Here is a 26303-nt window from a genome sequence, read left to right on the forward strand (position 1 = left end):
TGTAATAATATTCATTACTTTGTTCTCAGTGAATTATTGGGCAAAAGGACAAAGGCCAAGAACACATGTGAGGCTATATGCCAGCTAATAGACTCTGATATTCAGATTATGAACTACGATGGTCAAACTGTTCTTTTGGAAAGAATAACTACATTATTAATAAGAGGTGGGCTGAAGAGGAATCAAATGACAAATTTCACTGACATGTAGCCGAGAATCCAGTCTACCAAAATATTTACTTTCTACATTACCTACCTACTTGCATGAGCTGAGAAAATAGCCAAAAGTAAACATGTGGATAATTCAATCAATGCTGAAAAAAATGAATTAAAAGTGTTGCTCAGCAAAAGTCATGTCACTTTACCACTCTTCAGTTGGTTTCTTTTTTATTTCCCTCATCTATATAGAAACAGAGGAAAGGTAAACTACTACATGATATATAGGGTTTTCCTTCCAGCTTAAGCCTTCCATGATTCCAACCTTGACCAGGCAACCAGAAACAGACTATGCATTATCCTTTTCAACTGCTTATGCTGACATGGTCCATGACCATGGGAAAATAAAGTAAGACCTAGGGAAGTGAAAATGAGGCTTGCAGGAGAAGAACCCTAAGCCACTCATTTAGTACAGATCTAGTAATAACACTTGCAAAGACAAAAACAAAAGAGGAATCCTCTTACTAGTTAACCTTATCTCTCTAAGGTTCTAAGCCAGGCATCTTTAGGTTTAGTGGGGTTGACAAATAAATATGAGAAGTACATGGTGTATATATTTTTTAATTTAAAAATGATATTTTTGAAAGTTTCTATCTAAATCGATGTTTTATAAATCCAATCAGTTGAAATGTGTTGGAAAAGTTTGCTATTTAAAGCAACTCTATAATGATTCTTTCTATGTAATGAATGATGGACAGCTCATAAATACGATTGAAATATTCACTTCTTTCATTAAGCAGAGTGCATCTCTACCAGAAAAAGTAGTTCCATAATGCCAGGGTTTCCTATCAGGTTTATTCTTGCCTTTGTTTTGTGAGGATTAAGCAAGTTAACATACGCAAAGCCCTTCAGAGAGAGCCCAACGGGAGTAAGCATTCAAGAAATGTCAGCTATTGGTACTCTTGTTGCTTTTTATTTATGGTAGTATGTCCATAAATTCCCAGTTATTCCCTAGTGAGGTGGGTTGGAGAAATCTCTTTCTTATTTACTCCTTTTCTTTGAACCTCCCCTCACTACCAAATTCTCCCTGAAGCAAGTAAAAGCTCTAACTGGAAAAACAGGATTCAAGTAAATTCTTCAGAGGATTTCGCAATCACATTTAGCTCAAGTAATGCATAATTCATCATATTGAGTTCATATTTTGGCTAAGACGGAAATGCAGCTATTAACCATAGTGATATTAACTTAAGTTGTAAAACCACACTTTTATTTCTATGTAGTCTTTTATTGTCAGGTCTAATTGCTTATTTATTTGTTTATCTGCCTTATCACCTATAAAATTTGTTTTATGTTTATGTTTTTTTTTTAAATTTCACAAGTGTTTTTGAATTCTGAAAATTTTACAGCTTAACCCCATCCACCAATTCTACCAATTTTTCTTTTTTAGCATGCTACCAATCCTGAAATAAAGTACAAAAAGAGGCAGTATAGAATTAAAAGATGGGTTTAGGAATCAAAATTTAGTCCTTCCATTAATCATGAGGCCTTAGGCACATGACTTATTCTCTTCCAGCTTCAATTTCCTCATTTCTAATATAGAGACAATAATAGTTCAGAGTTCATGGAGTTATTGTAGGGAATTAAATAATTTAAAATAAATGTCAAGGACCTTGTACATGGTAAATTCTCAGTGCTTGTAATTCTATAAAAACTGCTGAGCTGGGCAGAATCTCAGAGGTCTTTAGAGTACCCTTTAACAGAAAATTATTAGCCTCAGCAACTATTCTTTTAATAAAAGAATAAATGAAAATATGATACATACACTGTTCTTTAAATACTGATATTTACTTGGCTCTTGTCCATTGATACTCAGTTAATCTAAGTGCACACAAACACACACACACATTTAGGTAGCTATGTATTTATATGTGCATTTATGTAGACAACATGTATATTGTTGGTCTGTAACTTCCTCTGAACACATTTAAGCATACATTAATGAGTCTCTTCTGAACTCAGAATTGGCCCAGTATGTCCTCATTAAAACTCAAATTTTCTATGATCTAATGTTTCCTACAGCTTTTTATTTATCAGTGTATATTCTTGATCCATTATCTGTTTGGTCTTTAGCACTTAGTATTTAAATCTGGACCCTCACCCCCATCGAAACTTTGGAAAGACCTTCCCCTTCCCATAATCATTGCCAATCCACCAGTTTCCAAATACATTAAGCATGTTTCAAGGTCACTTCCAAGCCCTGCAGTGTTTGTTGGACAGAACCAAAACGTCTCTTGCTAAAAGTATATGAAAATCACCCAAGAATAGGAGAGCATCCAATTTATTGCCATATTGATAAACATTAATTTTTACCAATGGTATAGGGTTGAGTAACCTACTGATATTTAGCAAATAATAATATCTTGTCCTTTATAATAAAGATGATGCTAGATGCGAAAGATGCTAGATGAAGATGCTAAAGATCTTTACAACATAGATGTTTTAAATTATTTTTCTAGCATAGTAATGGATTGTATAAACTATACATATTCTCCTTTTTAAATAAATTCTGCCCTGCCTACTTCCCATGTCCTGCCATCTCCACTCCATTCCTTTCATGACCAAATACACTTATGACAGGGGTAACTTGGGTAACTGGGGTTAAGAGTATAACACATATTCCTCCAATAGATAAAACTTAACTGGCCCACATTGAGCTCATGATCCTGCCTTTGTTAGGAGCTTATACTCATTAATGAAGCTAACTGGCTTACAGTTAATTGATACTAGGTTATTGAATAAGTTGAATTAGCACTAGTATGAATTATAACAGGTAAGTTGGGTCTTAAAACTATTTATATGTCATATATATTTTTAAAATTCCTTTGTTTTCTACCTATTGTTATATGGTTTCCTTTATCTACTTTGCTTATGTTTTTATTCTTTCTTACGAGAATTTTTTTAGTGATTATACTTATAATTTAGTATTAAGTACTAAAGCTCTATTTCTTGATTCTTTTCAACATTAGGCAGTATTTATGCTAGGTAATATTTCCAGCTATGAAATATGACAACATTTTCTTCCAACTCTCCTTTCTTATCCTGTCAGATATTTATGTGTCATATTTTAATTTTATATTGTCAAGGTTTTTCACATTTACATTCAATTCGTTATTGTAATCCCACTGTTGTTCAAGCTGAGCCTCATATTTAAATTGAGCCTACCTTTTCTGACAATTCTTACAAAGAATTTTATCATCAAGGAAGTTTCTTTTTTTTTCTTTTGTAATCCAGGAAGGTTCATGAGTCCTTGCATGTTTATCATTCTGTGGCATTTATACAAAACCAACATCTTGGCTAGGTATAGAATTGTTCCAACATATGTATGTGTGTGTGTGTGTGTGTGTGTGTGTGTGTGTGTGTATATATATATATATATACATATTTTATCTCAGAACTCCATGATGACAATGAGAAAACTCAGACTAGATCACACTTTAAGTTAAACTGCTCTTTCTGTTTGTATGTCTACAGGGTTGATCTCCCACCCCTACACCCTGGACATTTTTGTCTTCCTTTATTTGTGGAGATTTTTTCTGTTTTATCTTTGAATATATTTCCATTTCTAAATGTTCTGTACCTCAGATATACTATTTGATACTTTGATCTCCTCTAGCTTCCATATCTATCAGCTCTCTAATTATATTTTCCTTTGTGACATCTCAAGCCTAAATATGTCACTGACATGAGATTTTTCCGTTTTGAAAGACTATTAGTGCTATACATTCTATTTTTTGCCGCTATTTTAAATGCAGTTTCTATTTATGCAATAGTGTATTTTTTCCTTAACCTTCTTCCTGAGCTTTGTCAGTACCCCTTCTCTCTCCTAATATTGTCTTGCTGTCTCTTTTAATTACTTTTATCTCAATTTTTTTTTCAAAATATTTCCTTGTCTCTCTAATTCCTTGAGGGTATAAAGAGTATTTGGCTAGAATTTTCTTCTATTTCCTAGGAAGTTTATGTTTTTCTAAAATGTACCTTCATCTGCCCTTTAATATAAATTAGGTATCTTTCATCTTTTTGTTTTTGTAGCATTTGTGCCAAGTTTCTATTTTGATCCCTTCTGCTTATCATTCAGAACAGTATGGGAATGGGCAGTTGTTTGACCTGCATTAACTGGCTTGTCATTTCTGCACTTTTTTTCACCAGATCTGCTCTGTCCTCTGTCGTGGGGAGATCTTTCTGCAGCAGATCACTCAGATGAGTCTATGTGACTTGCAGGGAAGCACCTCATCACGAAGGCCTTTTATCTGATGATTTACTGTTTCTCTTTGGTCAGCAGTACATGCCCAGCAATCATGTTCATTGATCTCAGGATCCTTCACACCCTTACTCCTTATTGTCCCAACTAAAAAAAAGAATTACATGGATCTATCAGGACCCTTACTTACTTTGAGAGGAATCTATACTCTGCTTAAGGCTCAGAGAGATGAATACTGGCTTTCAATAGATTCCTTCTATTTGATCCAAGTCCTACTACACTTGATGGATGATTACAATTCATAGACTGTAATTGGGAATTTTAGTCATTTCCAAGTTTTAATACAAGTAAGATATTATATTTCCAAATTTAAGTTTTTGTGTTCATTAGGGTTCTGGCAAGGGGTAGCGGTAGGAATTAGAATAAACATGTCTTTACTCCAGCATATTTTGCAGGAAATCCTCTTTCCCTTTTAAACAGTTTGACAGCAGTCTGTTTTAGGGAATTTATTCTCACACATGTCAATCACAAAGCTTTTACTGAATTTAATTCAAAAAATAAGAACAGTATAAGCTATATTGATGTTTACTATCTATATTATATATCTATATTCCTGGTTGTGAGGATGTTCTAAATGTTTCCAACACTTAAAAAATTAACTTCTTTTGGTATAAAAGTAATGCTGAAATTTTAGAAACATACATATATTGTAAAAAAGAGAATTTAAACCACCTATAATTTCACTACCCTATAACCGGTATATTTAATTCATTATAAGATGGACATTTTCTCACACTGTAACTTTTCTGAAATGGCATTTGCCTTACAATTGGTGGCATATTATAATTTCATTAGCAGTTTATTTTATATCTTACTGGTATATGAAATAATGCTGAATAATATTGCTGATGCCATCTTAGATTTGATGAAATTTATTTTCTTCCAGTTATATGTATTATTTCAAATCAAAATTGGGATCATATTTATGTAATTTTGTGGCCAACTTTAAATGAAATGAAACAATTTGAGCTCCTTGTAGGATCAAATAAAGCAGTACCACAGTATCATAATCCTTTAAAAATATTACATAATTTCATAACTGGGTGATCTAAACACCTACATAATTTAAAATGAAGAGAAGAATGGCATCTGTTTCAAAATCCAAAGGTCACTTAACTTCTCTAAGTCTCAGTTTTACTTATCTATAAAATGAACCTACTAATAATACCGAACACCTACAGAAGCCCGTGCTCCTTCAATGAAGTGTTTACTTCAATGGGGCACATGTTAAATACTCAATAAATGTGAATCATCTGCATTTGTGTTACTAGTATCATTAGTGATAATCCTTCAGGGAATATGGCACCTTTGCACTTAACCTCAATGGAATGATTCCATTCTGTTAACTTGACTTGCTTACTTCATGCCAGATACTAACTAGGCACTGGAAATACAAAGACAGCCCCAACTCATACAGGACCCTCTATGGACCAGTTTACTTTCAGAATCTCATTCATTTCTTTTGGTTAAATAGATCAGTTTCCTCTGAGCGTTCACTGCTCTCCACTGACCGTAGGCCAAATCTGTTTCATGCACGTTATACTCACATATAATACTTGCCATTCTCCCCACACACCCTTTGTGCCCTATTTCTGTAACTCTCTTACAATTCCTTCTTCATCTGTAGTGCTCTTCCCCTTTTCCTATCTCCAGAGGCCCAAATCTCTCCTAACCCAAAGAATATTTAGAATTAAGGAAGAGCTTCCTTATCATTTGATTTCTGTTCAGGTGAAAAAAGAGGAACAAGAACTAGAAAACAAACTAGCTCACCCAAGATATCGGGCAAGGCCATTCCCATGCAAATCTGCTTGCATCCTCCCCGAATCCAGCCACTCTGATGTCATTGCTACTTCTTCCATACTCCCTAGAGCATTATTTGCAATATTTCTTATCATATTCTGCATCATAGTATTTGTGTGCATGTCCTCTTTGGCCTAGATTGTGAGGTCCTTGAGGGTAGAAATGGTATGTTATTCATCCTCGTCCCTATAGCACCCGGCACACAGCACATGCTTAAATAAGTGGCTTTCGAACTGAATGACTTCAGTCACCTGACTCATAAGACCATTATCAGGGTTACTTATCCCTTGAAGTAAATCACTCCAGCCACTTATTTGAAAAAACAATTAACATCTGACGTTTTCATATATATATGTGTGGGTATGAATAATATGTTTTCTAAGACTTTCAACAAAAATAGACATCCCTTTGCGCTCTTTTCCTGGTCTCATCCTCAGAGGCAAACCCTTGCAACTCCTTTAGCTGTTCTTCTCTTCTTCATGTTTCCAAAGCATGTATATAGGGCTCTTGCCTATCTTTCCCATGTTATTAAGTGGAAGATGAACACTGATCTTTTTACATGTCTTCCCTTTCCCCCACACATATTTTGCCCCTCTCCAAAATTCCAATAGAGTTCACCTTAATTTCTCCTCGGGCTCTCTACCTTCTTGTTCCAATCTGGACTGTCATTCTTGACAGTTTCACAGCTGCCATCCTGGGGAATCTCACTTGATCACTATGCTGACTATTCCTTTTAGTCCTCTCCTGTGTTGGTTTCCATGTTTCCAGGATCTCAACTATTTGTACTTTTGGTTTGTTCTTTACCTTGGTGCATCATATCTTCAGCAGTTTTCCAGGAAACTTCTTATAAAAAATAATACTTACTTTGGGGAGGAAAGTGGTTACAAGTTTGACTTAGAATAGAATCCTAGGTTAGATATGACTATCCCTTAGAAATTTGAAGGCATCACCTGCCTTAAGAGGTTCTGGTAGATTATGTGAGAGGTGAAAGATTGCTTGTCTGTGGATTGTAAGACACAAAGTCAGGTAAGATAACTGGAGAGATAACACTATAGGGGAGTGGTGAGGGGACAGGGCTGAACCAAAAGCCAGGCAGATTTTCCATAGCATCATTGATTCAAAGATGAAAGAACATGGTAGGAAAGCCTGCTGAGAGCAAAGGGATTGGAAGTAGAGACTGTTGCATGGAGCCAGAAAAAGTGTCCTGGGGCAAAAAAAAATACAAACTATTTCCAGGCACTTTCGACTTGGTGCCAGCAGCAGGCTGAGAGGGAACCTCTTCGGGGGCTGACCAAAATCTTGACACCTGGACCCTCTCCCACCCCAATTTCATTTTCTTAGATGAGATTAGCTCAGCTCTCATGAATTCATATATGACCCTGACACATAAAATGCAATCACACCAGGGAGCAAAGCTACTCATGTTTCCTTACAATTGAGGATCTTTCCAGTCCAGCAACTAAGGCCAAGAACAAAATGGCTCAAGTGCCGTTTCAAATCATGCTGCTGAAGAGGGCCCTTTAGTTCTATATCATTAGGCAGCTGCAGACTCTGAAATGGGAAGGTTAGGGATGTTGGCCAGGCCAGCAGGAACCTCACCGGCTACTGAGAAGCCTGAACAGCAACCAAATGCAGAATTCTATGAGGATACAAAATTCTATTTGAACCAATACCAATAAATGATGCACAGTGATACCTATCTTCCATTATAGACTTGCCCTGTGCCGCTGGAAATCTCTTCAGCCTTGGTATTAATGCACTACTTGATCTTTTGTGGTATTTGTGAACCTTCAGGATCATTCCCTAAATGGTGCCTTTTCCGTTCATGGTGCAACAAAGTTTTCTACTCATAGATACCAGATAATATTAACAGGTGGAGCCCATCGCCGATTGCTTCTAAGTAAAGTATGCTTAGATCTCTTGCCTCTTCCAAAACAGATGGGGTACATATCTGCTCCAAGAAAGGAAAACTCTTGTCACATGTAAATCCCTCACTTAAAGCTTTTTGCTTAGAAATAATACTTATCTGAGCTTTGGATATTTATGATGCTAAAAAAGCACTGGAGAAAGAAATCTCAAATAAGGTAAAGGAAAGTCTGGAGGAGGGTTATAAAAGGGATGAAAACACTCTCCTGCCACCCAACTCCCCCATTGCTGAAAAGCTTACAGGGTTTTCCTACAGGCCTTGATTCACAAAGTGTGGTCCACTTGACAGCATTATCAGATCACCAGGGATCTTATTAGAAATTCAGGATCTCAAGCCCCATCCCTCCTCAAACAAAATCTTCATGTTTAACAAGTTCCCTAGGTGATTTGTATAAATATTAAAACTTGAGAAGCACCGCATTGCATCATAAGAGGAGGCACAGGTTGTCAATAAGTTTCATTACTGGTGTTGCTTTTGATCATTGGGATGAGGTGGTATCTTCTAGGTTATTCCACTATATTTATTTTCCCTTTGTAATTAATAGGCATTTTACACTGAGATACTTTGAAACTACACAAACATCCTATTTCTCTTCATATTTTGCCCCTTAACTTTAACATCCATTGATGATACTTGACTGCAACAATTATTACTATGGTATGAACCAAATGGTGACTTTTAAACTTTTATTCTTGAACAGTTTTAGAATACACATATACCCCACACCTAGTTTCCCTATTACTAACAGCTTACAGTAATATATTTGTTGTAATTAATGAGCCAATACTGATCCATTGTGATCAACTAAAGTGCATAGTTTACTCATTTTTTCTCAGTTCTACCTACCATCCTTTCTTATTCCAGAATCCCATTCAGGATGCCAGATTACGTTTAGTTACCATGTCTCCTTAGGCTCCCCTTGCTTTGACAGTTTCTCAGACACTTATTTCCACTATGACTTCCTAATTTATTAATTGGAATTCAACTTAAAGAACTGTCCTTTCTCCACCACTTATTTAATTGTTTATGTTTGTATGGGCTCATGGATATTTATTTTAGTATACATATTTTAAGCCATTGCCATTATTATCTTTCTTTACACAAACTGTCTCAAATGTGTTTGGAACGCCTTCAGGTTGACTCCTTGAGATGAAACCATCTGTTTTTGAGCACTTCTTACTTTCTGGCATCATAAAATGTTTCAGGTTCATCATGTACTTTCCTGACCCCAGCCCTAAGTCAGACATTGCTCTGAGGAGTATGGATCCTCTAATTGGTGAGTAGTGTTAGAAACCAAGATCTGGCGGGTAGGCGTTCTTTTTGCTACTGGGGTGTCATTACTTCTAGGCTCTCTCAGTGGCAGAGGCAGAAAATATATGAATGTATTCCAAACCATACATACATATATATCTACTTCTATGTAGATTAAAAATCTTGAGTTTACACTCAAATATAACTGAGTTTATAATCAGATATCTCAGATTCCACTCCAATAGCACAGGGTTCTCTTTAGCCTTCCCTTTTTACTTATTTGCAAGTTCTTTCTCTGGCAAAAAACTTGGATTTCATTATCATATCATTGTATTCACTTACTTATTCAATCCTAGAATACAAATAAAGAAGTTGCAGAATTGCTAATCCATATCTCTGTAAACAACAAATTTACTAACTAAAGCACAAGAATTGTATGTAGTTCTTTTTAATCTTCAGCCTTACAGTACCCAGTTGAAATAGTGCTTTCCAAGGTTATTTAGCTTTTTTCTTCCCCATCCTCTTTATTGTGGTTACGTGGTTCATTTGTAATGCAGTTGGATTCACTTATCATTGCTTATATTCCTTCTTGAGTTCTAGGGTATGGGAGTGTTTTGACTATTGAAGATTCCCACCTTCAACAAATGGCTAAAATTAGAGCAGGTAATATTCCCGCATTCCTTGATATTGTAGAGTATTTGACAGGGAGTGAGGAATATTTAAACCTCTTTGATCAGCATATGATTATTAATATTTTTAAATTCCTATCTCAATACAATCCAAAGAAGCAAGTATGACGTAGTCCAGAAAAGAAAGGCATTCCTAATTTAGGCTTCCTCTGAAACAATGGTGTGCCTTCTCTCAGTAATTTAATGGAATTTCTAATCTGAATTTGTTCATCCAAATAAAACTTGGGGATGAAGAGAGGAGGAAGTGACAAGTCAATAAGCCATCAATGAGAAAACATATTAGACACATTGAGATAAGACTGCAGAGTCAAAAGGAGTGTTAGAAAGTTCACAAGGCACTTATTCTCGATGGCAGCCAAGGCACAAATAAGTAAAAAATTAATAATTTATAAGAGTAAAATACACATCCTTTGGTCTGGATATCTAAAAGTCACTGTAACAGTCTGCATTTTTTTAGCAGACTCAAGGCAGAGTTGCAGGGTCCTAAGCCCTATCAAAATATTAATAGAGAGTTATATCCCTTTCCCCTCAAAGGAGGTTGAAAACCTTCCTGAATTTGAGGCCCAAAAGATAATGAGCCAGGCCTGCATATTACCCTTTTGAGTCTTTTCCAATGTCTCTTTGGATAAGAGGCACTCTGGGGAGTGCCTCTTTTCTGTGTTCTTTCCTACTTGTCTCTAAATTCCAATAAATCTCTCCCTTACAGGTAAAAATTATGGTACATGATCTCTCTCACATTCCTTACCCCAGTGTACTCAATGGTTCATACCATTCCAAAATTTTAGTGGCTTAACACAAGATATTTTTTATCTCACTCACATAGTCCTCAATGGTTGTGTACCTCCATTAGGTGGCTTTTCTTTGAGTGATGACTCAGGTGCTTTCCATCTCATGCATCACCTCTCTCTGTCCTTGGAGACTTCTCCACTCAGGGACTAAAGGGGAAAAGCAAACGGAATATTACAGAAGAGGGATTCATGGACCAGATCCAGAAGTGGTACACATCACTTCTGCCCATATTCCAATGACAGAACCCAGTCACACAGGAATGCCCAACTGCAGAGAGGATGGGAAACAAGTGCAGCTGAGTGCCCATAGGAGAGGAACAATGCTTTGATGAACAGCCAGACTGTTTCTATTGTAGGTAGTAAACACCCATCTAACAGATTGCTATTTTTGCTTAAACTCATTTGATTTACTATTTTATCACTTACAACCAAAGGTATGACTAAGACTGGTCTTAGGTATAGTAATATAAGTTTGGATAAGGATAAGTCCTAAATTCCCCAGGTGATCACTCAGGTAATTGCAGTATAGATTTCATTATTCATTTTTGTTGTAAAAAAATAAGAGAAAAGACTCAGACTATAAAGTAAGACATGAAAGAGGTGGTAAACATACTTTTAAAAAGGTCATAATGTCCAGCAGAATGTTAAGAAACTGTCATTTTGTTAAGAGTTAAACTTTTTCTCTAAGCACTGGCATGCAGTGCTGTCTTATGGAGTGACTGATTTCTTTAACACTTTCTATCAAGGTCTAAACTTAGGCATTCAGAGACTTTATAAACTCTTCCAAGTTATTCTCCAGAAGTATCCTCATAGACCAATGGTTCTTAGATTTGGCCATGCAACAAAATAAAATGGATATCCAGGTCAAACCCCAGAAATCATCAATCACTGATCTAGATTAGGGCCTATATATCTGTATTTATTTAATGTTACAGGTGATTCTGGTTCACAGCTAATTTGGAGAACCACTGCCATAGGGTGTAGAAATAGAAGTGACTCTTAGTAACATCTGTATATTTCCCATAGTTTCCCAAGTTAAATTTGAAATTTAAATCATTACAATATTGGTTTATAAGAACCATATAGAAGATACCCCAAAATATCTATAAAGATAATTTCAATAAGATAGATGGTAGGCACTATTAATTTAGAGATGTCCCTGGCTGTCCTGGGCTGTGCAGGCTTTGTGGGACAAGCTTATTTGACCTGGAGGCTGGTAAGTATGTAGAATTTGATATGAAAAGGGCAGGAGAGACCATTCCAGACAGATGGAAGCAGCAAGAACAAAGTCATGGTTGGGAAAGCACCAGGCAGAATCAAGAGATAATAAGCAGGCCCAGTGTGGCTGGAGCAGAAACAATGAAGGAACAATAAAAAGGCAGCATAACTGAATGTTAAACTGTGCCCTGTGAGCTCAAAGTGCTATGGAAATTCCAAAAAGAGAGTCATTTGGTTAGAACAGCCAAGAAGACTTCATGAAGAAAGTAGAACTTGAGCTGGGTCATGAAGGACAAGTAGGATTCTGCTAACAGACAGAAAAGGGAGAAAAATTATTTTTATTTTGATGTTTCTGTAATCCAGCAGACAAAATGAAGTACTACATGACTATCTTATTCTTCATGTAGATGTACTAGGGTCTTATGTATACAGTTTAACACGATTGTAAATGTTTATTAGTTGTTTATCTGTTTAAATGTCTGTATATCACATAGGGCTTGAGTCCGTTTTTAGGAAATTAATGTCATAATATTTTTAAAACTAATATTAGGAAAAAACACAAACAAAAACAGGAATTAAAGAAAGGGAGGGATTGAACACAAATATCTAAGCATGTAATCAAATATATATGCTATATGCATATATAAGCAAATATATATCATACTTTGGCATATATATATATATATATATATACATATCTATATGTCAGCCAAAATTTTCTCAGAACTTCCTGAAAATTAAAGCAAAAACAGAGACATGATCTGTTACACAATTCTCAATATCCATGAAAATATCCAAAAGTTATACTAATATTTCATGGGAAGGAAAATTTAGCCTCCACCCAGCAGTAGAGGAAATAAATCAACTGCATTTTAAATATTGAACAACGTTCAATGAAGTTTTATATGTGGTCTTTAGTGGAGCCAGAGAAGATAAGCAAATCTCAGAAGCTGCCCAATGGGTAGAACCATTACAGCCTCCCTGGTGAACTTCATGACACATGCATTGCTCACCCACGAAGAGCCAAAGCAAACTTGATTGTCATAAGATTTTCCTTACTGCAGGCCCTAAAACTCTGGAGGAACCAGGATCATCAGAAAGGAATGTTTCTGATGTGTCTATACAAAGTTGGTTCAGCTGCTTTGATTTAATTAACAACCAGTCAATTCAATCAATTAACTCTTTGATTCCTTGGAAAACATTCCATCAAAATTCAGTAATATGTAAATGAAAGAGCCCACTAATATAGATTTCTGTCTACTCAGATGGATGTGTAGACTATGTGAACCATGCAAAGACATAGCTTTTTTTTCTTTTTTGAAGTACGGTTCTGAGTATTCCTGGGAAGTGGCTGATTATCTGATGATAATGACTTGTGTATGCATAATGTTTTCAGAACTTATTCACAAGTATAACCATCTTGTGAGGCTGTGTTTTTACCTATGAAACAGGAGGTTCAATAACATGACCAAAGTCTAACATCTAGTTATTAATAGGAGGAAGTATGGTGTTATACGAAGAACTGTGGAGTCAGGTAAACAAGGCTTTGTTGTCCAAATCTTGCATGTAGTTGGGTGGTTTGATATCATCTTCCTAGTTCCAAATTCTTGACTCTACACTTCAACTTTGGCCTCCAACTTTGACTTCTCCAGATTTAGTGTTCATTTTCATTCTCCTTTGAAATTTGGTACTTACTCTTTTTTTTTTTTTAAATATTTTATTTATTTATTTTTACTTTTTTGGCTGTGTTGGATCTTCGTTTCTGTGCGAGGGCTTTCTTTAGTTGCGGCGAGTGGGGGCCACTCTTCATCGCGGTGCACGGGCCTCTCACTGTCGCGGCCTCTCTTGTTGCGGAGCACAAGCTCCAGACGCGCAGGCTCAGTAGTTGTGGCTCACAGGCCCAGTTGCTCCGCGGCATGTGGGATCCTCCCAGACCAGGGCTCGAAACCGCGTCCCCTGCATTGGCAGGATTCTCAACCACTGTGCCACCAGGGAAGCCCTATTCTTACTCTTTTTGATTGAGACAAGTCCCCTGGTCTCAGCATCTTTTGGTCCTGAGTGAGAACCCTTCTCTGGCTCCAGCAATAAAGAACAAAGCCCTTAAGTTGGCCCTTGGCTGGACCAGCCCCAACTATCCCCAAGGCATCTTTACACAACACAGGCAACTCCCATAGGCAGTAAGGACTAAAACAGGACTGATAGCAAATGGTATGGAAGGCTTAGACAGCAGAGGATTAAACTCCATATATGTAATATACATTGATACATACCAAAACCAACACAGGCCCCCAACTCTGGGGTAACAATGTGTTTCAACTGAGATTCTATGAGTATAATGTATCATCAGCAAGTATAAATGCAAAATCCTCTCCACTTCTGTTTACTTTCTCAAATTATTAACAAACAAATTATTTTCCACCAGAGGGAGGTACATATTTAAAATTACGTTATCGATTGCACTGTATAAATAGAACCATGTGGAATTCAGTCTCTTATTCCAGGACTGCAGTCCTATCTCCATCCCCAACCCTCATCCATTGACAAGATCAGATTTAGGGTATCTTTAATTCAAGTGCTATCAATGAATAAATAGACTGAGTGACACTGGATGGTAGCAGAGACAATTAAAACAAAGTTATGGGCTTCCCTGGTGGCGCAGTGGTTGAGAGTCTGCCTGCCAATGCAGGGGACGCGGGTTCGTGCCCCGGTCCGGGAGGGTCCCACATTCCGCGGAGCGGCTGGGCCTGTGGGCCATGGCCGCTGGGCCGGCGCGTCCGGAGCCTGTGCTCCGCAAAGGGAGAGGCTGCAGCAGTGAGAGGCCCGCGTACCGAAAAAAAAAAACAAAAACAAAAAAACCAAAGTTACTTGGTGTCCTATGTATCTGTCATATTGGCTGATTTATAAGCTTCCCACAAGAAGTAATTTAATGGCTCTTTAATAGAAGAAGGCTTGAGAAAATACCAGCAGATGGTATTGTGGGTAATGACCCAGGCTATAATGATTTAAGTAATGACTTGACTTATCTATTTACCTGTACTCAAAAGGCTGAACTCGCATATATGCACACACATGCACACACATTGTCTTCTGATGGACTAGGCTGCCTAAAAGCCTTTTAGTAGAGAGAATGTAAACAAAATTACATAATTAAAATATATAAGACTCAAGAAAGGAGCAAAAAAAAAAAAAGAAAGCAAAACTGGAGAAAACAACAACAATAATAACTGATGCTGCAGATGATACAATCCAAACAAAAACTACTTAGTACTTCCATTCTAACTTGCCATGGCTTTCCATTAAAAGATATATGGCATCTTCCTAGAGTACATGCCTTTTAACCACTCCCAGCAAGTTTCAAAGAGATCCTGAGTTATCTACTGCCAAAAAAGGATGAATAGAAATGGCTTATTTCTTCCAAATAGCCCTTTGGCATCCATGCACAACAGAGCCAACTCTCACAAACAGTGAGGAGTAGCACAGGACTCATACCAAATGGCATCTCTTCTACTGATTAATTTCTCGTGGTCCCTATTGTCTCAATTACAGATACTGCAACTACAGCCATATCCAAAATAGCTCCCCCCTGAACTTATAGGAGTAAAAGTATATTTGGAAACTTTCCTTAGAGAAAACAACCAGGTCCAGTGCAGTGGCATCCTATCTCCTGGTTCATTTTAAGAATTGGTAACATAGGAGGGCCAGAAGCTTGGCTGTAAGCCAGGGGGTCAGTCAGGAGCAGGACGCTGGGACATAAGAGGAAAGTCTACAGTGACTGTGGCTCCCTTGGCCGTTCTGGACAATGGGGTCCAAGAACGTCAAGGACCTGTTCTCTCTTATGCCTTGGCCAGAGCTGATGTAGTTTTGAGCACTGCTTATGACTGGTCTCTATGGGTAGAAATGGCAGCATATTATTTCAGGGAAGTTGAACTTGCCCTTGCCCCCTGCTCCTGGTGCTGCAGACAGTACTACTTGCCTCTGGCCATGATGAGACGATCCGTGAGGTCATTTCTGGGCAAGGTTTCCATGGAACAGAGACAGAGTCCATTGGGTCTAATACGTGAGAGAAATTTCAGGGCCCTGTTTCCTAAGAGAGCTGGAAAAGACATTATTAGGTACTGAGAAGAATAGCCTGTGGGCTTTTAAAATCAAATTAAAAAGGGAAGGCAAAATGAGAGTTTTCCCAGGAAAACTTGACTTGGACATACTTTCTGCGGGTGGAGTAGCAGACACCATCCCTGACCTTGCTGACCAGTTTTGGATGAAATTAGGAAGCAAACAAAGCTAGTCATCGGGCCCCTGCTGAGCACCCTCAGCCTCTATACTCCCCTGGTCTCCTCTGTGACTCATTCTAGGTTTGCCCTCCCTGCGGGCATCCCAACCTGCAAAATGAACAAGCTGGTTTTCTAAGCTGTGTCCAGTATAGTAGCAGCGAGCCACATGTGTCTATAGAGCATTTGAAATGTAGTTAGCCTGAATTGAAGTATGCTATGAAGTATAAAACACAAAACAGATTTCAAAGATTTAATACAGAAAAAGAATGTAAAATATCACCCTGGTGTTTTTATATTGATTACATGTTGAAATGAAAATGTTTTGGATATATTAGGTTAAATAAAATATATTAATAAAATAAAACTGTTTCCCTTTGCTCTTTTTTAAAATGTGGTTATTATAAATTTTAAGGTTACATTTGTGGCTTTCATTTGTGGCTTACATTTTATTTCTTTTGGAGCACACTGTTCTCTATCCTCAGGGCTTTTATTTCTAATATGATACATTTACCGTTGACAATGACAAGGGTGAGCTTTCTCAAATAACATGTTTGATTTTAACAGGAGGTTGTAGAGACAGGTATGTGAGGGAACAGTTAATTCCCTTGTCCTGGAATGTGCTTCCATCTTCTTTATCCTGGCAAACTCTTATTCATCCATCAGGATCTAGATCAAATGTCTCCGCCACCAGGAAGCTTCCCCTAACTCTCCCAGGCAGAGATAGTCCCTTCTGTACTGTCTCAGCACTCCATGCAAATCTCTACCAGAGCACTCTAAATCACTACAATGTACCTTAATTTAAATGTCTTCCCTTCTAAGCTGTGAACTCCTTCAAAGTAAGGACGGAGTCTTATTAGTTTTAATAGTAATAATAATTCTGCAAGAGTCATACTAAAAGTGTTTCCTGATACCTTAATTTATTCACTTATAAATTTATTCATTCATACTGAAATCAAGCCTTCTGAGCCATTCAACCAGCAGCAGGGGTCTGCCCACATCCCTTGTCCTTCAAATAGCCCATAATTACGGACCTTGTAGTGAGTCTTCCCCTCATGAATTGCCATCCTAGCTACTTGCAATGAATTCACTTAGAAATAACTATCTCAGGGGTGATTGAACACAGAGTTTTAACCATGTCCCTTGACTGCCTATGTAAGTGTCCTGGGTTTATCTCCTTGTACATGTTATATGTTATCCAATCCAGGCCAGTTTTATGCCCTGCTCTTGCACTGTTCCCTACTCTCTTCCTTTCTAGTGCTGTTGTTCTCAGTGTTTTATTGTAAACTATCTTGTTACCTCACCCCTGTGAATAGTCTCCTGCTTCCAAATGCAATGTTTATTATGTTGCTTGGGTGTTGACTCTCCTCAAAGCCAGTGGAATATGGGATTCATTAGGAAGATGATGGAACTATGCTCCAAAGATTTAATGATTTAGCAAGGCTTCTATCCTTTCCTCTTTTCTGACAACTGTCAATCTGAGGGCTGGCAAAGTCACCTTTCTAACACATCCAAACCAGGCTGTCAGTTTGGCCCTGCCTGTGGCTTTGTTAGTCCTTGTCACATAGAGAGATGTCCTGTGTGTAGTAAAAGGAGTCAGGACTTTGCTTAACTGGTTGGAAGTGTTTCCCACCTGCATAAACACCCCATGGAATATCCAGGAATAGGCCTTGCTCCTGCAGCCAGCTGCCCTCTTTCTAATGGTTGGAGTGTGAGCCCCCTATACCATTTGGCTTTTGAAAAAGCAGGCCAGCCTTTGTAAAGGGCAGCTTCAAAAGAGGAGGCAGCCTCACTGTTCTTGTGAAAGACATAGTCAAAATTCTATTTTTAATTATCATTGAGATAGCGACAACAAACAAGATTGCCAAGTGATGGTAATCATTTGTTAGTGAAAACAAATCAAAGGTCATTGTGAAAGTGTTAAACTTTGGGTCTTGAGAAGGTCATGACAAGACATTTAAAGGAAAGAGGAAATCTAACGGATACATATCTCTTCATGTTTAAATATGAGATTACACAATTGTGGACATTTAGTTCTCAGCTTCCTTGCCTAGTTTCTACTTTTCAGGTCCATTGGGATAGTTTAGAGATAAAAATTTGGTCTGCCTGGAATGCTCCCAGCCCTCCCACTTTGACTGAATAACATCTACCGCTGCTTTCCTTCTCGTCTTGGACGCCACTCCTACTGCAAAGTGTTTTCTGATCTCCCAGGATGGACAGAGAAGTTCACCACTGTGTGCCCAGTGCTAAGTACAGTGTACAATCCAGGTAGGTACTCAAGAAATGTTTGTTTGTTGAGTGAAGAAATGAATGCTAGCAGGGTGTAAAAAAAAATGCAGACTTACAGATCAAGTTCTACCTCTGCCATTTATCAAAGAAATTAACTTTTCTGAGATTTGTGTGCTCATCAGTAAAAACTACAGATATAATAGTATCTACTTCATAGAGCTTTCTGAGAACAAGTAAGCCTATGTGGTAAAAGCATTTTGTAAAATGAAATGCCTTATAAAATTTGAAGCTATAACTCCCTTTTTCCTTTTACCTACATATTTGCTGTGAGGGTTTTATGCAACATTTTGGAATGTGAGCCAAAATTATTTGGGTTGCAGGTTGGAGAGAGCCTGTCAACCGTATTCTCCGCTAAGTGTAATTCCACAGTGGACTGCATATAATCCATGGCTGATATGCAGAGACTCTCTTCTGGGCAATCCAGGCAGTACAGCCCAGGGGTCCCTAGAAATCAGAGCAATGGAAGAGGAGGCACTGGATAAAAGAGATGGTTTCATGCCTTTCATAACCTGTGACTGTCCACAGTGAGGATCAACTGAGTTTTGAGACCAGAGGTCAGTGAGATAGCTCTGGCATACTCTTCACATGTCCAATGTTATAATAGCTTTGCCAAATGATTGGGTTGAGAATGAAGCTAAATTTATTTTCTTGCCTTCCCTGGGAGGAGTTTCTTGCAAAGTCAGGAACATTCTTTGAGTAATGTATGATGAGTAGGGTAAAAGAAATGTATATAGAAACTTTACTCACTGGCCTCTTAATTCAGTATAGCATCTAGAATAAACTAAGAAGGGGGGACTAATGTCTCATGCCCCAGCAAACTTATATGAGAGATAAATGGTCAACATGACCAAATCCAGTAGAGCCAACCATTGAATCTTAAGAATAAAGGGTTAAGTTCTCCCAGGTATAGTTGACATAACAGTCTTTGTGATATTTGTTACAAGGAATAGACACCTAGCTAGCTTATACAAAAGCTTATACACAAGAAGTTTTACAGGCAGCTGAGAGAAGAGAAAGAGCAGGGCCACAAAAGTATAATAACTGGAACTGGGAAGTCCAGGAGTGGGGCACCTTATTTGTTTCTCTTGGACAGCATGGGCATCTGCCTTTTGGCCTCTCTGTGTCTCCTCTTTATCTTGACTGGCCTCCTTTGGTTGCATATGGTCCAACATAACGTCTTAGGAAATCCACCATCACTCATTTTTAACACCTAGGAACATTGGCTCAGGTGCCTCTCCTTTGATCCTATCAGGTATGACCATTAAATTCAGGGCTACATGATAAAAGAAGGCAGTAGGGCTCAGTGTAAAGGCAGAGTTTTAAAAAAGGGGATGAAGACAGAGATGCAATCATTTAAGTGGCTAAATCTACTCTTCAAGAGTAGTTTGGGGCTTATTAATGGTGCCAAGGATGCATGGATTAAGGAGAAAAATGCGGGAAATGGTCTCCTTTATTTAAGAGCCAGGCCAATAAAGCACAAAACCAGGGTAGACCAAAGTGTGATACATCTCCTCCCTTTTCTTGTGTTTCCCCTCAATAGGAAATAGTGATTTCAGCCTTCTGTGAGTCATAAAGGGAAAAGAAAACTCTTCAAGGGGGCGTCTAATTGTGGTTTAGAAAAAAAATGCCTTATAAAAAATCTGTGCCTGATTTTCCCCTTACCAGCCAGTACACTCAGCATATTATCACCAGTAACCAAAATATTAATATAGTCCTAGATTGTAAATGTCTTTCAGTTGCCTTGTGCTTGCCTTGTGCCAGTTAGATTGTGTAAGTCACTGCAAAAGTACAAATGAAGAACCCATACCATGGCCCACTCGCCTTCTTTTCCACATCTGCCTCCATCTTTCACCACAAAGAGCCTTAGCCACATGGAGTGAACACCCACCTCAATCCATATTCCTCCTCCAAAGCAATTATCCCTTTGGCTACTTTGGGGTCAAGAGAAAAAGAACAACAGTGTAGTTCACTCTTGGGAGGACAGACTGGGGAAGAGGACTGAGTAAGCACTGAGAACTGCCTTCAGCATCTCAGGTTCCCAGAGCAGTACAGAACTGAGGAGAGGTCTAGTGTAGGGAGCACACCCTATTTGAGAGGTTGACCCTATAAAGTGCTGAGCCAAGGTCAGAGGCCTTAGCTGCCATGGTCCAAGAGCAGTGCTGGCTGGCCAAGAATGTCAGAAATCACCTAGGCATGCTTTGACCCAGGTGAAGTCTTTGACATTGAGTCTAGAATTATGCCTCTAAACTCAAAGCAGGGAAGGCAGCAGGAGCTTCTACGGGTCATTAGCCACAGGGAGCTGCGAGTGTCTGGATTTCTGCTCATGTGCTGTCAAGGAAGGGAAGGATCGTTCAATGAGACCATCACAGCTCCAAAAGAGTATTTTAGGTGGAGTGCAGCCATTATTCCATAAAATCCCAAAGATGTGATGTCTCTTCAACAACAGAGATTTAACATATTTGAAATCAAATTCAACACTTTTTCCTCTTCCTTCTTCCCTTCACTATCCTATCCCTGCTAAGAGCAGCATTGTTCTCCCAATAACTTTGACTCTATATCTCTTCAGTTTCTCTCTTTCCTGAACTCTCTAACAATTAATGCTGTCATCAAGTCCCCTTGACCTTCCTCTCTATTAGATCAAATGTCTCTCCTCTTTCCTATCCCTGCTTCAGAGATGTAGTTCTGGCCCTTATTACTTCCTGTCTAGACCATAACAATAAATTCCGGTCATTCTTCCACTTGAATCCAATCTAAACAATAACAAGACTTCTGTCTTAATCTTCTCAAAATACAAATCTGTTCACATTAATTCCCTTCTTAAAAAGCTTCAGTGGCTCCCCATTGGCCAAGAACCTTTCCAAACCCCTTAACCTGGTATCCAAGTCCTCCAAACACGGCTCCAGCCAAGCTCTTGACAGCATTTGTTTGCTTTTTTTGTTACTATAAAAATAATCCCAGGTAATTGTAGAAAATCTATGCAAAAAATATGAAAAATGATATAAATTTGAATCCTAATTTCACCATTCAAATGTATTTTGGTCTAACTACAGATGTCCTTATTTACAAAGGTGAAAACATTTTTTCTTTTTCATTTGATAGAATACCAGTAGCATTTTTTTATACTTGAAAATCATTTTTAATTGTTAAAATACCATATGCTGCACTGGCTCAAAAACAGAAATTCTTATGTATCATCTGTAGCAGCTTGCATACTACCTTTCACAAAGCAGATGATCAATAGATACTAGATGCATTAAAATTATATCAAATTAATCTTAAATGAGGTGCTTAGATCTTGTATTCTGAGTAGGGATTTAAAATGATAATTTATGATATAGATATTGGGTCAAAGAGAGGAAACAGTGACAGATTGCATAAAGGGTATGAAGGTGCAATAATCATTTCTAGTATTTTCAAGGTTTACAGGCTAAAAGCTAGGAATAATGTTGACTTGTTAAAATAACAAAGTAGCAATGTTTGATGGGAGAAGCAGTTTGTTGAATAAGATAACTTCCACCTTGAACACCTTGAGCTTTAACAGCTGATAAAATACTCAAGTTTCTACTTCATATTTAAAAATGCCTAAAGGAAATAGAAAGCAGATGAGAGTTTAGGTCTGAAGACATAGATTTGGGATTCACTGTCATTAGCATAGAATTGATGATAATAATGATTAGAATGGATAACATTCCATAGAAATGAATAGCATCAAGTTCTGCTTTCAGCAATAGGATCAGCTACATATTCCAGAAAAACCTTCTACCACAAACCCTGAGAAATTCTGGATAAAATAAAACAAACAGACTTTAAGGCATAGATGAGCAACAAAAGAGTAAGAGAAATTCACAGGTTTAAAAAAAGAAGCCTAGGGCTTCCCTGGTGGCGCAGTGGAAGCAAGTGTTAAAGTCACAGATTGCCTATGGGCATCTCCTGACAGCAGAAATCTAGATGGCCAAGACCAAGAAAGGTGAGAAGACCTCAGTCTGGGTCACAGTAATAAGTCAAATCTGAGACTCCTACAGAAAGTTGGGTTACTTGAAGGGATATTCACTCAATAAAAATGTGAGCCAGAAAAAGATTCATCCACTGGGAAAGAGAGCAACAGAGGAACCAGTTTGCCTTAGGTCTTGGTAGAAAGGAAAAATGAATCTGCATTGGAAATTCATAATGACAAGCCTGCCCTCACATGGGGTAGGGATTTGAACACATGTTACCTTTGTATTCTAGTAAACTGCAAGCAAAATTAATTTTTAAGGGCTTCTAGGTTATTAGTGGCCCAGGACACCTGACAGGAGGAAACACAAATCCTGTCTAGAGAAACAATTCCCTTAACCTAGATTCCTCAGAAACGCCATAAATTAATATCAGCAAAACGGAAGAATATAAAGTAAAATTGTCAAAAACACAGGTAAACAATGCACTAACAACAAGTCAGAGAAAAACAGCCCATGGTCTTCAAATGTTGGAATAATCAGGTACAAATTATCTTAAAATATGATTTAAAAGTTTTGAGGGTAAAGAGAGAATTAAAAATAAGAATATAGAACATGGTACTTTCAAGAAATACCAAGGAACATTTGGAAAAGGACTCAAAAGAACTTTCATACGTTAGTAACATGAATTTTGAACTTCAAAACTCAGTGGATTGGTTAAACAACAGATTAGACACAACTGCAGAGAGAACTGAAGAAATCATAAGAAAATCATAAGACAGATCTGAAAAATTCAAAAAAAGAAAAAAATGCAGCATCTTTGAAAGTTGAAAAAAGTATAAAAGCCTTGGAGAATAGAATAAGAACACACATACACCTATGTGGAATTAACAGAGGAAAAAATAAAGAAATGAAGAGAATTGATATTCAAAGAATTGATGGCTTTGAATTTTTTTGACTCTCTGAAAGACATGCATCTTCAATTCAGGAAGCACAATAATACTAATAAGAGTAAATACCAGGAAATTTCCATTTTACTACATGATAGTAAAATTTCAAAACACTATTGTCAAAGAGAAAATCTAAAATGTAGCCAGAGGAAGGGAAAAGTGCATAAAAATTGGTAACAGACTGTTCACAGACTCTCAGCAGCAATATTGGAAACACCAGTAGAATAATATCTCCAAAAGTTATGTATAATTATATCCCTGCCTGAAGAACAAGAGTGAAAAAGGATATTTTTAAATAAAAAGAAAATAAAGATAAAAAGTCTACTACAAATGCACCATCGCTAAAAGAAGTTTTAAAGAATGAACTTTAGGAGAAAAGAAACTCATTTCATGAGGTAGACCTGATAGTCAAGAAGGATTGGCAAGCAAATGAATTGGTAAATATACGAGTAAATGTAAATGAGTATCTGTATATGAAATGATAGTAATTTGGAAAGAAAAGAACTAAAATATTGCACCAAAATAACATTTCAGAATATGTGTGAGACATTTATTGAGAAAATTACAAAATTTCATTGAAAAACAAAAAGAATACCTAAACCAATGGAAAGATATATCATGTTCGTGTATAGAAAGATGCAATACCACCTAAATGTCAATTATCCCAAAAAATAATTAGAAATGCAACAAACTTTTAATTGAAGTGCTAAAAATGTTCTTTCTTGGAACTTGGAAAATTGATTCTAAAATTTATATCAAAGAGCAAAGTGCCAAAAATAACCAAGATGCTCCTCAGGAAGACAAGTATGTATGAGGAAAGTCGGGGAAGGAATTTGTAATAACAAAGTTTTTTATGAAACTATAGTGTTAGTTTTGAATCATATGAAATGGACATTTTTATAGGGCAAAAACTAATATTGCTAACTTCTCATAGTTCAATATAATAATAAAAAAGATGTAATAAAGTATTGGTTTAGAGAACAACAAATAGATGAGGAAAATTCAGACTAGAGTACTTTGGGCCGGGCCCATGCATATTTGGAAACTTGTCAGAACTGGCATTATAGACCATTGGAAGAAAAAAAATATAAAGATGCTGTAATAATTAATTACCTGTTAGGAAAGTAAAGCCAAATTAGATTTCTTACCTAATATCATAGACAAAATTAGCTCCAGGTAGATAATCACATACTTATGAAAAGCAAATATTTAAAATGCTAGAAGAAAACATAGGAGAATGTCTTTACAGATATGTTTTTCTCCTTCTTCTATAGTAAAAAAATTTTCAGGTGGGCACATGGCTGTCCAAAATAAAGACATTTTCTAACCTTCTTTGCAGGTAGGGTCATCTTGTGACAAGAGTTCTGGCCAATGGGGTATAAGTGGAAATGTCCATAAAAAAGTTTCTAAGAATCTCCTTAAAAGATAGCTGATATACACCCATACTTTACCCCCCTTTTTTTCTCTTCCTTTTTGCCCTTCTGCCTGGGATATGGGTATATAAGAACAATAAGGCATCATGAGGGTGGAGCAGAAAGCTAGAAGAAGCCTAGATCTCTCAAGACTTCATGGAACACAGCTTCCTTACCTTCTGCAGATTTCCTACCTCAGGATTTTTGCATGAGAGAGAAAAATTAGCTTCTGTCTTGTTTAAGTCATTATTATTTTAGGTCTCTGCTCCTAACGCACAGGCAGACCTAATGCTAACTAGCGCAATTTGCAATGACATGTCTTCTCTCCTTATTTTAGAAAGTCTACAAGAGAAAAACAGGATAGGAATAATCCTATAGGAACATCCACTTTTAATAGACTAAATGGGAAGAGAGAAGAATAAAAAAGAAAGAAGAAGCTATAAGAGTTTAGAAGGGCCACATGCTGTGAAATACAGAGAGTGAGGATGGGAAAAAAATTACCTGTGGACTTGTCTAGATTAGAAGGAGGTCACTGGTGACTTTAGAGGACTCCAAAGAATGTTTCCAAAGAATGACTAAGAAGTCAGTGAAGCAACACAACACTCAAGGGATTATTGCCACTTGCACGTTACTTGGAGGCCTTCCAGCTCCACACAAAACCAGCATACAAACATGTTTGGTGTTTCTGGGCTACGGGTGTAACTAGATGTACCTGAATCATCAAGAAACAGAAATAACCCTTACCCTGGATAATTTCTTAATGTCTCTTCCATAATTATGACACACCCAGTAGGAACACGCCTGGTCTACTCTATCTGTAGTAATTTGGTCACAATTGAATTGATAATTCAATAGGGATCCAACCTATCTCTCATCTTCACTAAACAAGGGGATTCTTTTTTCTCTATTGTTTAGAAGGTAACCATTTTATGCCATGGGATGAACTACATAGATTACTACCAATGTGTATTATAGATATCCATAGAAGTGTCCACCTGTAACAGAAAATGACAAATCTTCTGAAGGTGCAACTAAAATGTGGGCCTGATAACACTCACCATCTGTATGGAAGCCCTGAGCACCAGAACAATGGAAGAAGTGCATGCAGGCCAGAACTTAGAACTTAACAAAACATGAGTAGGCATTCCCCGGTTATACCCAAGGGAGATGCTTTTCAGAAATGTGCACAAACTGAGAATACATAGGCCACAAGAAATTTTTCCATAAGAAATAGTGGTAAAGAATAAATATAGGGGATTTCAGTCATTACAACATATAGCCTCTACTTATACATCCTTCATTTCAG

The 26303-nt window shown here is 37.4% G+C and overlaps 1 long non-coding RNA gene across 1 annotated transcript; it reads right to left on the reverse strand.

The window, feature by feature from the left end:
- Nucleotides 1-281: 281 nt before the first annotated feature.
- Nucleotides 282-26291, reverse strand: LOC125963396 (uncharacterized). Its single transcript, XR_007475314.1, has 3 exons — nucleotides 25499-26291; nucleotides 10960-11075; nucleotides 282-399 (listed from the first exon to the last, which is right to left on the reverse strand). It is a non-coding gene; the product is annotated as an uncharacterized LOC125963396 (long non-coding RNA).
- Between the last annotated feature and the right edge of the window lie 12 nt (nucleotides 26292-26303).

The sequence above is a fragment of the Orcinus orca genome, chromosome 2 (genome assembly GCF_937001465.1).
Source record: "Orcinus orca chromosome 2, mOrcOrc1.1, whole genome shotgun sequence".
In the NCBI taxonomy this organism is placed as follows: Eukaryota; Metazoa; Chordata; class Mammalia; order Artiodactyla; family Delphinidae; genus Orcinus; species Orcinus orca.